This window comes from Labrus mixtus, chromosome 13, assembly GCF_963584025.1.
Source record: "Labrus mixtus chromosome 13, fLabMix1.1, whole genome shotgun sequence".
NCBI lineage: Eukaryota > Metazoa > Chordata > Actinopteri > Labriformes > Labridae > Labrus > Labrus mixtus.
Window position 1 is genome coordinate 6,678,574 of NC_083624.1, and position 14,700 is coordinate 6,693,273.

Consider the following 14,700-nt stretch of genomic DNA (forward strand, 5'->3'; position numbering starts at 1 on the left):
CGCTTCTTTAGTCTGAATGCTAAAACCGTCTGTGAATTCACATTTTAAAGCTGATAGTGTTGGCGGCCAGCTGATTGGCCAGCTGATTGGCCAGCTGATAGTGTGTGCAGCCAGCTGATTGGCCAGCTGATAGGCGGGCCGCCAACATGGGCTGGTTTCCGACTCTATCCACTATTTCTATCATCCAAACGGGAGCGTGGTCACTCTTGCTAGCAGGACGCCCGGTGTAGCCCGTTAACCCGGAGTCACCTTTACCACACATGATTTATACACCTACGTATTGCCCTAAGGACGGGGGTCTCCTACCGGACCGATTGTGAACTTTGAAGTGAAAAGGAAATCATTGGAGATTTAGTACCTAAGCGTACAAAGATGGACCATTCACCTGTATTAATCATTCTGAGCATCTTGGCATTGATCACACACGGTAAGAAGACAATTCCTATTATTTTACTCAAGTGAGCAATGTTCACATTTCAGTCGTAATCATAAGAGAACAGTGGCTAAACGTACAGCTCCTCCTCACCGAGCTGCAGGTCGGTTGAGTAGGATCCATTCGGATAAACCTTTGTTGATCCAGATTCAGGTGTTTCAGAGACTCAGACACAAATATGCAAGTTGGTAAATACAGAGGTGTAAAGATTACTAATGTATTCTACTCAAGTAAAAGTACAGTTACTTTGATAAAATTTTACTTTAAGGAATCGTTCACGCGCTTCGTCTCAGTTCGTCCGGTGAACGAAACATTGACTGAACGTGAACGAGCGAGTCACGAGCCTCAGTCTCACACACACACACACACAGACACACACACACACACACACACACACACACACACACACACACACACACACACACACACACACACACACACACACACACACACACACACACACACACACACACACACACACACACACACACACACACACACACACACACAGTCCTGACTGAAATACGATCCTTAGTGGATGTTAAAACAGTCGGCTGAGTGAAATTAAGTTGGATATAAAAGCCGTTTGTAAACCGACAGCAGCTATAAAAAGCACAGACATTTTCGCGATACCTAAACGTTAAATAATATATTTGCTAATTTCCCTGATTTCCGACTCTATCCACTATCCTATCTCTACATTAAAGGCACAAAAAGCCCCAAAATAAATCTAAAAAAAAAAAGGGGCCGCCCCCCTAATATAATGGTAGGGGAAACACTGCAAACAGATTCTTAACTTTCCTGTCTTCACTAGTTTTGAACTGCAGCTTTTCACTTTAAATAACCCCTCTGTTGTTTTAGTTGCTGTTATCTACCGTCCACCCAAATACAATGACAAGTTTATCTCTGAATTCGCAGACCTTTTATCCAGCTTCTTTCTGCAATATGAGAGGATTTTAATTGTTGGTGATTTTAATATTCACATTTGTTGTGAGGACAAGCCTCTGGTTAAAGACTTTTAAAATATTATTGAGTCTTTTAATCTCACACAATTTGTGTCTGGTCCAACACATCAGCGTGGACATACACTTGATCTAGTGTTGGCCTATGGGTTGTCGGTCTCGGTAAATGAAATCTGCGTGTTACCTGTTTTAGATCACTCACTAATTTCATTTGAAATTTTAATTCCAAATTCACTTACCCATGGGGAAGAAACAAGGATCACAAGATCTTCTCGTTATATCAGCCCGATCGCTTTACATGATCTTACTATGGGGTTGCCGGATGTGGTCGATCCATTATTTAATCAAGTTTTTTCAGTTGACCACCTTACTGTTAACTTTAACAGTGCTCTTCGGGGGCCTCCTTGACTCTGTGGCCCCAGTAAAAACTCGGCGGTGTCTTACAAAGAACCGTACCCCTTGGTTAAACGAGGACTTACAAATCCTTAAAAAGAGCTGCAGAAAAATTGAACGTCAGCGGCGTCACTCAAGGCTTGAAGTGTTTTACCACGCATGGAAAGACGGCCTGACCACCTACCAATCTAGGACGTCAGTCGCAAAAGCAGCCTACTATTCAAATTTTGATTTCAAATAATAGGCATAATTCCAGACTATTATTTGATACTGTTTCTAGGCTCTCACAGCGTGATCAGGCAGTCAGTGGTACTGACCTATCTGCACATGATGTTTTATTGTTTTTTTAATGACAGGGTTGAAAACATCAGAGTCAGAATACCCCAGTCCTACAATGACAAAGCAGAGTGTGTTGCTGCTATGTCCATCTGTACAGGACAAGGCTTTTCTGATTTTGAACCAATTTCTTTGGCTTCTTTGACTAAGGTTGTAACGGTGGCACGATGTACAACCTGCTCACTTGATCCTCTGCCGTCTTGGGTTGTCAAAGAGCTTTGGCCTACACTAGGACCTTATGTTTTATCGCTCTTAAACTCATCCCTCCTCACAGGAGTTTTTCCAACTTGCTTCAAAACTGCTGTGTTAAAACCCTGACTAAAGAAGCCTAGCTTGGATGCAGACTCCCTGACCAACTATAGACCTGTTTCAAACCTTGCTTTCATTGTGCTGATGGACGGTCTACCTCCCCCCACCCCCTTGCTCTCTATCCCTCTTCCTGCATCTTATCCCATCTCTCCCCCTATCCCTTTCCAAGCCCGGCGCAGTCTAGGCCTGTGAAGACTGTTTCGTCATGAGCCGGGTATCTGGCTGAAGATTTCTGCCTTTTAATAAGGCAGTTTTTTCTTACCACTGTAACTTTTGCTGCTTTGCTAAAGTGCTCATGATGGATAGGCCGGATCTTTGTAACATAGCAATAAGTAAGGTCTTTTACCTGCTTTTTGTAACATAACAATGAGTAAGGTCTTTTTACCTGCTCTTTTGTAATGTTAACAGACAAAGAGTAAGGTATTTTACCTGCTTCTTGTAAAGTGTCTCGAGATAACACTTGTTATGAGTTGATGCTATACAAATAAAAGTTGATTGAGTTGATTGATTGTCAAAAGTTTTTGAGAAAGTGGTCTCAAATCAGCTTCTAAATTTTCAAAACACTCGTCGAGGTGCTCTGATCCAGATCGTTTGATATTATAGGCCTGTTGTTAGGAGAAAAAAAGTATGTGAGAAAGCAATGAAAAAAGAGGCTCCAGCTCTGTGCCTGTCGCTGTAGGTTGACTGAAAGTTTGATAGAGTCAGCGTTTCCATTTTGGGCAACCGCCACGGATGGCTTCTAAAACAGCCCTTCAGAAACGAATGAGTGACGTCACTCAGGCTTCATCCATCATTATATACAATCTATGGAGAATGACCATTTCATCACAACGTGTCATGTTTTCACTGCTACCTGTAGCCAATGTGTCGGTCAGAAAGCAGAGACTGATGGGTCTTCACATTTATCTTAATGTTGGGAATTAGCTCACCCCTAAATGTTTTTATTTACTTCCTGCTAAAGACCTGAATTCTCTCCATTTCAACATGGTGACTGAAATATTCTTTGTTTTTCAGGGCTGTCTCACAAACTGTATGTTAAGGAAGGCCAAGATGTTGTTTTACCGTGTTCTCTCAGCACCAAGGAGAACCACGAGAAGAAGCTGTTTGACTGGAAGAAAGACGATCTGGAGGTGTTCTTTTACGACGGAGGCCTTTATTACGGTCACGGCCGTTCAGGTCAAGACAAACAGTTTGAAGGTCGAGTCTCACATTTTAACGACGAGCTGAAGAACGGTAACACCTCCATAAAGATCAGGAAGACGACGGTGTCCGACAGTGGAGTCTACACCTGTATTTTTCCAAAACTGGAGCCGCGTCAGGTGTTCCTCATTGAGCTGGTTGTTGGTGAGTACTAAGTAGGCTACTTTGACTAAAGAGTTATTCCTGAAAATAATTTTTAAAGATTTCCAGCTGTTGTTCTCAGTTAAGTTTGACCCAAACGGTTAATTCAGCCTGTTTCTAACTTTTACAAGAAGTGACGTCTTAAAGGGAGAAACAAATAACATATCGACATTTTATTTAGACGTCTGCCAATTATAAGTCCGTGCTGTCCTGGTATCAAAGACTTTTTTTATGTTAAATAAAGTATTTAGTCTGAAATATTAATCCCAGATAAAGACTGCAAGGTGAAACATTTCAAATACTCAATAATAAAACGAGCACAAACATGTTTGAAGTACTTTTTAAAGTAGATAAAGAAGGTGAAACTCATGGCCTGTCTGCAGCGCTACATCGCTTAGCTTCCCTTTTCAAACTCAGCTTCTTCAAACTGGGACTGTGCCCTAACCCTAACCCACTTCAGAAGCTCATTTGAAGTCATTGTGGAGACATCAGTCTTGCTGCTGATCCAATCAGAGCAGTGTGTGATTTCCAACTTGGCATCTTAAGGCTCTGACACACCAAGGAGACCGTCAGCCGTCAGTCAGTCGGTGAGCGGTAGCCCCCCTATTCTTTGCGGTGTGTCCAGCTCCGTCGCTACCCGTCGACCCCCTTCTGCCCCCGTTGGCCCTTTTTTTTTGGCCGATTTCCACATGTTAAATCGGAGGAGCCGGCGCGGTTGGGGGTAGGAATCTCTCTCTTATAAATACGGAAGCGCCTCTTCTATTCTTGTTCCACTAATAAAAGACCAAGGACTGACGACGCCAGCGCCATTTTCTACTTTTTATCAGACATTATTCTCCATTAGAAGTTCCTATAATACGAGTGTTGTGCGACTGCGGTGTTAAAATTGTCTTCTCGTATCACAACAACGGTTTATTTATTCGCTGTCTTCCTCGTCCTTTTTCCCGGTTTCCCCTTTTTGGAATGAAGATTACAGACTAGCGCCACCTGCTGGCGTGGAGAGGTATTTCTTCTCGAGCATGCGCAGAACGTACGAGGTGGTTGGCTGTAGTCTTTGCGGTGTGTTCAAGTGCAACTTTTTGGCCGAGGCAAAAGGTGAAGCCGACGCCACAGGCGGCCTTCGTCACCACTAGTTCTTTGCCGTGCTTGGTGTGTCAGGACCTTTAAGTTCATTTCTACTTCACATTTCAACAACAAGACGATTCAAAGAGCTTCATCAAAAGTATCAAGACGAAGAGAAAAAGAAACCTTAAAATAGAACATTTAAAATTCACTAAAACAAACCTTTAACCATCACAGAGAAGATTAAAAGGGAACGTGTTTTAAAATAAGATCCAAAAGAAATATAGAAAAATACTAAATATAGAAATAACATCAAATCTGAACTGTAGTGATGTTATCTTTCAGTCTTACAGCTCTGAGAGAGTCTGATCTTCAGAAACTCAGACTGAGATTCACCTGCTGGTCTCGACTAATCGATCCACCTCAGAACGTCTTCCTGAGGGTTCAGGCTCACAGTTTGCTCACCTCCCCCCACCCGCAGGGCAGGAGCCCCTTACACAGTCCGACTCTCACCACTTGCAAATTAAAATACCTAGAATTTGTAAAATTCATTGAAATATTTGTTCTTCTTCCTCTCTTACCTTTGCTTGATCTCTCTGTCGCTTTACAAGCTGCTGAAGTCAACGACTCGTAAGTCTCTCAGTCTCTACATCCTGTCTGATTCTGCTTCCTGCTCTGCCTCTGATCTGCAGGTATTCCTACTAACACGCTGAGAGGAGACGATTACATCACAAATATAAAGAGTGTTGACGCACGTTTCTTTTCCTCAGGTCGGTCATGTACGCGTGGCTGCTTAGCGTGAGTCCAAAAACAAACTAACAAACACAAAATCTTTCAGTTGGATATGCCAATCATTTTAATGAGTCAACATAATAAAGATTTATTAATAAAATAAAAGATTCCTGATTCTGGATTCCTGTCTCGGTATGCAGCGGTCAAAAACCATTTACCTCAATTGTGCGTCACCCCTGCTGGTAATCAAGGTCAAGTCAGGGTTGGTCATTACTCCAGATCCACTTTTTAAGATTTTGGTTGAAATTGTCTTTAGGTCCCGACAGACATTAATAACTCAGGTGCTCTGAAAAATCCATCATCTGTATCAGTTGTAAGCCTGTAAAAACTTTGACCAATATATGCCACGGGGTACCAATCTGATGAACCAATCAGACGCCTCCCTGTCTCCCTGCTCGCTCTCTAACCCATGCGTGCACGAGCCCACACAAAGCATGAGCTGAGGTCCCCTTCAGGAGCAACAGCGCCCGTGCATGTGAGTGAGGGGGGCATGGCTTTAGAGGGAGCACAGAGGGGAGGGGGTGCAGACGGAGCACTGAGGGAATGCTACTTTCAAAATCATGCAAATTTTTGAAAAATGACCAACCCTGCCTTTAATATAAGTTTGGCTCCCTGGGTTCACAGTGCCACCCAGTGGTCAGCCCAACAAACAACACACCCAAAAATGGCTCCAACAATGAGCTTTTATTTGTTTTTAAATGGAAATGCATGTTTAGAATAAAGTCAGTGATTATTATTCTTTTAGTTTCTATGATGAAACTAAAAGAAAAACGACTGCTGCACATTACCACATGCTCTTTCCCAGAGCCTAATGCGAACCAAAATCAGGAGCAGCATCTATTTGATCTGACCCAGCACCTCCTTTATCTCTTTATATATCTTGTGTAATATTTAATTTGCAGAATGCATTTCCTCCCTTTCAAAATAATATATAAAGAATTTGAAACCCTGCATTGTTAACTTCTTGTAATCTTCTTTCCTGTCCTTCCATTGCTGCATGTCCTGCTCTGTTACCACCTCTGTATGTCAGTCCTGTCACTGGTTCATCCTGCTTCAGTGTGTATCAATCCATTTTCATTTGTCTCGCACTAAATCAAATCAAATGTTATCTCCAGACACTTTAGAGGCCGTAGTCTTTGCTATGTTATTTACTGCGACCGATCATTAATGAGCAAAGATACAGTTTAACCAACAACAGAACCAGACTCATATCTGAGACCGTGATAGGCTGAGAAGGTGAGATAGAGAAACAAACAACAGCAGCAGATAATACAGACTGAATGCCGATAGTAATGGTAACGTATGTGAGCATGTGTATGTTTGTCCTGATGTTTATGCACACAGCAACCACAAAGGGACCCGGTCATAGACGAGAAGTTAAAGACCTCCACAGTTCACCTTTTAGTTTGAGGTCTCAGAGCATTCTTCCATCAGTGATTATAAAGAAGGTTCTTAGTGACATTAAAGAGAGGGGAACATAAACACCAGAGATGTGGGAGTGAAGTTGTGTTGCCTGTTTCTGTGGAGGCTTTTTATCATAAGGACGTGGTTGCACCTTCACTTCACTTGGTGTAAGTTGTTCATATCTCTGCTGCTCTGTGGATAAAATGTTTTCTGATTTATCCTGCAGAACCCGTCTTTAAAGATCGCTCAGGAGAAAACCCAGGTGAGTAATGATGTCACTTCATCTGCAGTATGTACGCTACAACTCTCAGGGCTCTCTCCTTCATTATTTATATTTATGTGGAGCATCATTTACAGACTGATGAGATCTTTGATGTCTAAACTCAGTCTGGATGAGACTAAAACAGATTTTGGTTTGCTATCTGAACGAGGCCTTAAAGTATGAACTCCACAGAAGAATGATTTGAGATCCAGTGACTGATTTCTACATCTACCAACAGTAGTTTGAACACAAACACGCAAAGTCTCCTCTGCTCGATCAGATATTATTCTGAGTCCAGCAGCTTCTTCACACTGTTTCACTGCTCTTACGTCCGTCTCCAAATGAACTTTAAAAAGTTCCTCTGAAACCAGAAACATGTTTGGACTGATGACTGAAACTACCTGAGCTTCAGATATTATTATTGTGTTTTCTCTTGATGATGCATCACAGAGTGTTGAAGTGAAGGAGTCTGAAGATGTAGATATTTAACAGCCTCTGAGTGACTGAGTTGTAGCACACGCACTGTGGATGTAGAAATCAGTGACATCATCACTCACAGCAAGAAAGTTTACAAATCTAAAGATGTTTTTAACGAGATGCAGTGAGAAGTTGAGGAATGAGTTCTTAAACGTGTTGTTTCATCTCCACTTCAGCACAGTGGGAAGTGTTCCAGATCTAAACAACTAAAAATGATTGAAGCTTTTTATTGAGAAGAAGTGCATGTGGTCACTATGATAGTCTTTATATAAAGCTGTGTACGTAATCTGTTCACAGCCGCATCTCCAGAGCCGTACACCAGGACACTCCTTCAAACTCAGGACTGGGCGCTCCTGCAGTGTGAAGTTCGAGGTGCTTCTGCAGAACCTAAATTGGAGTGGCGGGACAGTTCTGGAAACCTTCTTCATGCTGAAGAGACACAGCGGTCCATCACAGGAGGAAAATACGACCTCACCATTCAAACTAATGTGACCAAGAGCGGGTCGTATCACTGTGTGCTCAAACAGGAGGGAATCCACCATGACATATCTGCCAAGACGTTTGTCTTCATCAGTGGTGAGGGTTTCTTTTTCTGTGTTTTGTTATTGGTTCATATGTTGTGTTCTTGTAGTCTGACCAATGAGCTGCACATAAAACAGTATCAACTTTTACTCCGGTCAGCCATTTTTATTCTCTCTACAGAGGAGTGATGTCTACGGGGAAAACTCAGGGGTCATTGCATTTAAAGAGACACACACACCAAAACGGAGCGTTCTGAGAGAGCTGGTTTATACATGGTCACAAATCTCCTCTGGTGCTTGATTCATGTTATATTTTGACCAAAGCACAGCACAGATGTTTCATTTAGACCACAGGGGGACTGTTTGAAAAGGGGGAGAAGGGGGATAATATTGTGGTTTTGTTTTTTCACTGTTTGTTCTCTTTTTCTAACGTGTGAGCTATGGGACACTCCTGAATTTCACTAAGGGGATGAACAAAATATTTATCTATTTATCTATCTATATACCTATTTATCTATCTATATCCATGTAAAGTTTTCATTTCTTTTCCAAAATGTATCGATTCAGGTAAACTATTTTTGTAAGCTTAGTTATGTACGCCATAGTTAATTATGAATATACAATCCATCCAGATTTTGTACGTTTGATATCGTATCAGCTTTTGATTTGAGGCTTTAACCACTTTGAATTTCATATGTTAAAGAAAAACTAATATTTTATTATAATGTATGAATGGGAGTACCTCTTAAACTAACTCACTCAGACTCTCTGAGGCTCAACGTCTGTTTATCATTTCAAATATTTTATACAACACGTCAAAATCTGACAAATGTAATCAGTAAAAATGTCACCAATAAAGTTGTTGAATAGTTATAAACGTCTCTCGTGTTCTCATCCTGATGTGTCTTCATCCTTCAGAGCATTCATTCTCAAACTGTGGAAAGAGTATATCTGGGAGTCTCTTTTTTAAAATAAAGATTTACACATCCAAGTGGTTGACAAGCAAAGCTGTGATGGCAAGTGGAGGAGGCAAATATGATGCTTACAAAGTTTTTTGCATTTGGGGCTCAAAAACGTGAAATATTAGAAAGTAAAGATCAAGCAGCGCAGCAGGAACTGAAGTCAACGACATGTATCCCGAGTTTGATCCAGTTTGGATTCTCTTAGAGTGACACAGGGAATGAGCGCAGGTTGCAGTGTGTGGTGTGTGGTCAATAATAAATAATGTGCATATGAGGAATAAAATGACCTCCTGTGTAAACTGTTGTTAAATAGTCCGACAGTATTTCAACGCTGGCCATAATGGGGGTACCTGGAGAGCCAAAATATTTCATGTGGGGGTACTTATTGTGAAAATCTGAGAGCCACTCTTTTATGAAGTGACTGCTGGATGTTTTTACAATCCAGGGCCAACAGAGGGCGCTAGTGTACTGCACCTGTTTGCCTGAGGTGAGGTTGTTACTCCTATGAGAGCAGAAGTTTTACCTGCAGTAAAGTAAAGCTCAACTGAAGATGACGTCACTGCCTTTTATTCATGATATTCCAAGATATCACACTCCTTCAGAGACTTTGAAGATCTTTTCTTATTTTATTTTCTGTGTGTACCTCTTGTCGCCACCAGGGGGAGCCGTGGGCTGTTAAACATTGGTTTGCCTTATGCTGGTTTGCTGGTGTTATATTTTGTGGGTGAAAATGGAAACTCATGTTTGTAGAAGGTATCCTTTATTAATCCGTCGAAATTACTTTTATACTCTGCTACACACACACACACACACACACACACACACACATTCACAAACAGCATCTGATGTATGCACTGATGGAAAGATGTCAGAGGGAGGGGGCTGCATGTGAAGGAGTGCCTGGGCTGTTGGGGGTTCAGTCAGTGCCTTGCTCGAGGACATCTCAGCAATGCTCTCTCCAGATACCAGACCATTCTGCAGCTGGGCTATAGGACCTCTTTTTGAGCTAATATTCAGGGGTGCAAACGTGTCACCTTTTGGCTTTTTGGATCCCAAATAGGTAATTTGTGTGATTCATTTAGATCTGTAATAAAACCATTTGGAGGAAGGGGGGGGGGGGTAAATCTAATTTTTCCTTGATAACAATGTGGAAAGATTCGAAGTCTGTTGTCGAGGAATCAGGGTAAAAATCCTCACAATGGGAAACTGTTGATTAGTTCTTCTGCTTCAAATTGATCTGGAATCTGCAATGTGTATAATATTCATTTTTTAAGCACATTCTCTATAACTCTTTTTTTCGATTTTTTTTTTGCACCAAATTGTTATTTTAACAAAAAAGAAAATCACATCCAGCGAGATCCTAGGGATGGTGACTGTTGGAGTCATCCTGTCCTCTGTGTTAGTGGGAAAAGTTAACCCCTCAGATGCTGTCTCCAAGGAAGTCTGCAAGAACTTGAAACAGGTCAGATTGTGTGTGTGTGTGTGTGTGTGTGTGTGTGTGTGTGTGTGTGTGTGTGTGTGTGTGTGTGTGTGTGTGTGTGTGTGTGTGTGTGTGTGTGTGTGTGTGTGTGTGTGTGTGTGTGTGTGTGTGTGTGTGTGTGTGTGTGTGTGTGTGTGTGTGTGTGTGTGTGTGTGTGTGTGTGTGTGTGTGTGTGTGTGTGTGTGTGTGTGTGTGTGTGTGTGTGTGTGTGTGTGTGTGTGTGTGTGTGTGTGTGTGTGTGTGTGTGTGTGTGTGTGTGTGTGTGTGTGTGTGTGTGTGTGTGTGTGTGTGTGTGTGTGTGTGTGTGTGTGTGTGTGTGTGTGTGTGTGTGTGTGTGTGTGTGTGTGTGTGTGTGTGTGTGTGTGTGTGTGTGTGTGTGTGTGTGTGTGTGTGTGTGTGTGTGTGTGTGTGTGTGTGTGTGTGTGTGTGTGTGTGATTAATAAACACCTACACTTGTGCTTACAGATGCACCCAAATGATAACCTGGGGAAGCTGTCCCGTATCCTTGAAAAAGACAACTTTGCACTGGTAGTGCAAGATCAAATCCAGGGTAAGACACTTTTTCATGTAAACAATTATATGTAGAACATGGATGTTAAGAATTGAAGAGAGGGCTGGGAGGGATGAAAGAAAACTGTAAGTGTACTTTAATGTGCAGGGAGAGAAACTTTTATTATGAGTGTACATGCAACTTACACTCCTGTGTTTGCCAACTAACACTAACACCATGTTATTTTGATTTTGATTTAAGGGGGCTTATAAAGGGAAATAGACCTGGTTTGTAAGTGATCTTTAGAGGGGCTTGTTGTCAGACTAAATACAATTTTAAAGTGTCAGGCGAGCTGCTTCAATGTTTACGTCTTTGTCCTTAACTGGCTGCGGAGTTACGAGACAAGTATGAGAGTGGGACCAATCTTAAAAATAGAAAGATTTTCTTAAAGCAAAGAAATATAATTTTCTTAAAGGAATAATTCCTACATATTAAGGTTAGGGATTATGTTTTGCCTTTTTAAAGTTTAGATATGTTACACTCTGAGATCAAAATCTAGATTATATGTTTGACAATATTCAACATTTTCTCATTATAGAAAAAGACAAAACAATTGGAGCAGTCATTAGTGGGCACTGCAGCTGACGTGTTATTTTCCAGCCGTTGAAAAAAGACGTGTGTTTTCTTTATCATATGAGACCAAGAAACTGTACTTCTGAAATGTGCTGCAAATGAATATCGACTCACTGATGAAAATAGTCTGGAAATAATAGATTTCAATTGAGTCATTTGTGAGTTCTGTGTGCTAGAAACTACAGCACCCAGATATCTGAATAAAGTTTGTCCTTAAAGAAACAAAGTATTTGTTTTAGAAGGTCATCTGCAGCAGGAACACTTCGCCTGCTCCCAGTAGATGACAAAACACACACACAACCGGACAATAATAATGTTATATTAATGTTATATTATGTTTATCAAACCACTTTGTTACACTTTATGTAATGTATGCATGCATGTCTGTTACACTGAATATTCTGACTACATTTTTGTTAAAACTGCAGCTCTCAGCTGATCTATTTTTTAAAATCTATATTGTGGTTTCTATCTATTTTTTGTACATTTTTAATTTTATTTGTTTTATTTAAATTGTGTACTGTGTTCACTTGTTTGCAATCTTTGTTCTTTGCTGCTGTAACACTGTAAATTTATAAAGGATTATCTTATCTTGTTTATTAGTTCCTATTTAAGTTTTTTTCTTTGCAGGTGGATAAAGTTCTCCATCTAGTGGATAAAAATCTCACACTTTCTAAACATTTTACAAGTGACAGGGATCAGTTGTATGCTTGCACAAAAATATTCTTACAGAAAAGATGTATCTCTTTTTAACATCATCTGAAATGATGAATTCTTTATTATCCCCTGCAGCTCATAAATGTTGATTGATAATGTTTACGAGTGCTACTTCACTCTTATGTTTGACCTGCACTGTACAGAATCACATAAGTGCAACGTTTTGTTTGAAGATTATATTTTATTACAGTGGGTATGGATGGTTCAACCAATCAAAATATGTACTCAGAATATTTTTGAAGAGCAGATTAGCAAAAACAAGGTCATCAGTGTTCCATGTTAACAGACAAAACAAACTTAATAACACAAAGACAACAAATGTTGAGCGTGGACTTGCTTGCGTGTTTGTTTCTTTTCTGGAAATTAGAAAATAAAATAAAAAACACTTTTCCCCTCTGGTCTGTTCTCAACATGTGTAGTGCCTCTGTTGACCAGAGGGGGGCAGTGTGAACACACTGCAGTGATACAGGCAGTGCATGATGAAGTAGTTTCTGTATTTCTTGAAGTCTAATGATTTTTTTTTAATCCTATTAGCCTAGCCAGGAGTTGCAAAATTATCCATGGCGAAAAACCTGAGTGCATGGAAACTGAAATAACTTTAAAAAACTGAGAGAGCAGATAGGCCCGCACACTTGCGCAATTGCCGCAATTTCATTAATTTTTTTGCTGCAACTGAGTAAGTGTGCGGGCCTGATCTGCTTTCTCAATTGAAATAACTTAGACACTGCATTGTTTCAACATCCATATATGAGAATAACAACTCCAGTAAATGTAACAATTGGAGATTATTTTTGTTATCTGTTTCATCAATTGAAAGCTTTCTCTCTGGGTAAAAGAGGAACCATTGGTTTGAGTAAGTTTTGAGAAGTCATTTGTTGTAAATAATAATTAAAAAAAACCTCATCTGTTAACACCTGCCACTCATTTCTCCCAATACAACTGATTTGCTTTCATTATCTAGTTATATACATGTCTATTCGCTTTGATAAAATCTGTTGATTTCTCGCCCGACCAGAGTTGCTCTGAGAATGTTCCTATATCACACCTAATGTAGGACCTGCTGGATTTTTTTTAGGCTTAAAGGCTTTATATGCGATTTTGTTGATCCAGCAGATGTCGCCCTTGAGCACCAGCATGAAACCAAAACAACTCGCGGTGCATTGTTGTGTTAGCATGCTAATGCTAGCTATCGTTATTATGCTCGTATCTTCACACTGCATGTAAATTTACCTGAAATCAGCGTGATCTAGAAACACAGTTAAGCAGTGAGTACAGTATGTTATTCTTCTTTTCTCTAGTCCCTCAATTAAACAACTTTTACACACGAGGGGAGGAGTCAGCCGGCCGTCCGGGCGATGTAAACAAAGTGAAGATAGGACTCTGAAAACTCTGAAAACATCACAGACAGTGGGACTCGGGTGTTACACCCATTGTAGACAGTCATGACTCACAGAGTTATTTTCAGAGGATATACTTTATTTCTACATTTAAGAGTGAAAAATCACATATTAAGACTTTAATTAGAAGTGTTCTGAGATTATTCTCTGAGATGTTTTTGAATAAGGTCTAAATATAAACCAGCGGACTCCATAATTAAGAAACGTGTAATATGAAGAAGAAGAAGAATTTATACTTTATTGATCCCGTGAGGGGAAATTCGTTTTTACACTCTGTCTAGTAAACATGAACTGAAATACACACACATGCACAAACAGGATCCTGTGGACATGCACTAATGGAGGGGTCTCGGAGTGGGGGGGCTGCCCACAGCGGGCGCTCCTGGGCTTGTTGGGGGGGGGGGGGTGGGTGCCTTGCTCAGGGGCACCTCGGCAGTGCTCAGGAGGTGGCCTGGCACCTCTCCAGCTACCAGACCAATTTCCAGACTTGGTCTGTGCCGGGACTTGAACCGGCAACCTTCCGATTCCCAACCCAAGTCCCTACAGACTGAGCTACTGCCACCCAAGATTATGGCAGCGGTGGGATATGGAGACTAGCCTCATCTCTTTGACACTTGAAATTTGTCGACCAAAGTTGGGACGATGCTTAAAAGCTAAAAGAAGCCTACAGGCAGCATCAGTGCTGCACTATATTGAGTTTATTATCACGAAATGATAATAGTGTCTTTT

General features: G+C 40.9%; 2 protein-coding genes across 2 annotated transcripts in view; one reads left to right on the forward strand and one right to left on the reverse strand.

Annotated features, from left to right (window-relative positions):
* The window catches only part of piga (phosphatidylinositol glycan anchor biosynthesis, class A), a 171,051-nt gene that overhangs the window by 65,585 nt on the left and 90,766 nt on the right, over positions 1–14,700 (reverse strand). The gene's annotated exons all lie outside the window — the stretch shown is intronic.
* appb (amyloid beta (A4) precursor protein b) overlaps positions 1–14,700 on the forward strand; it is a 91,547-nt gene that overhangs the window by 35,293 nt on the left and 41,554 nt on the right. The gene's annotated exons all lie outside the window — the stretch shown is intronic.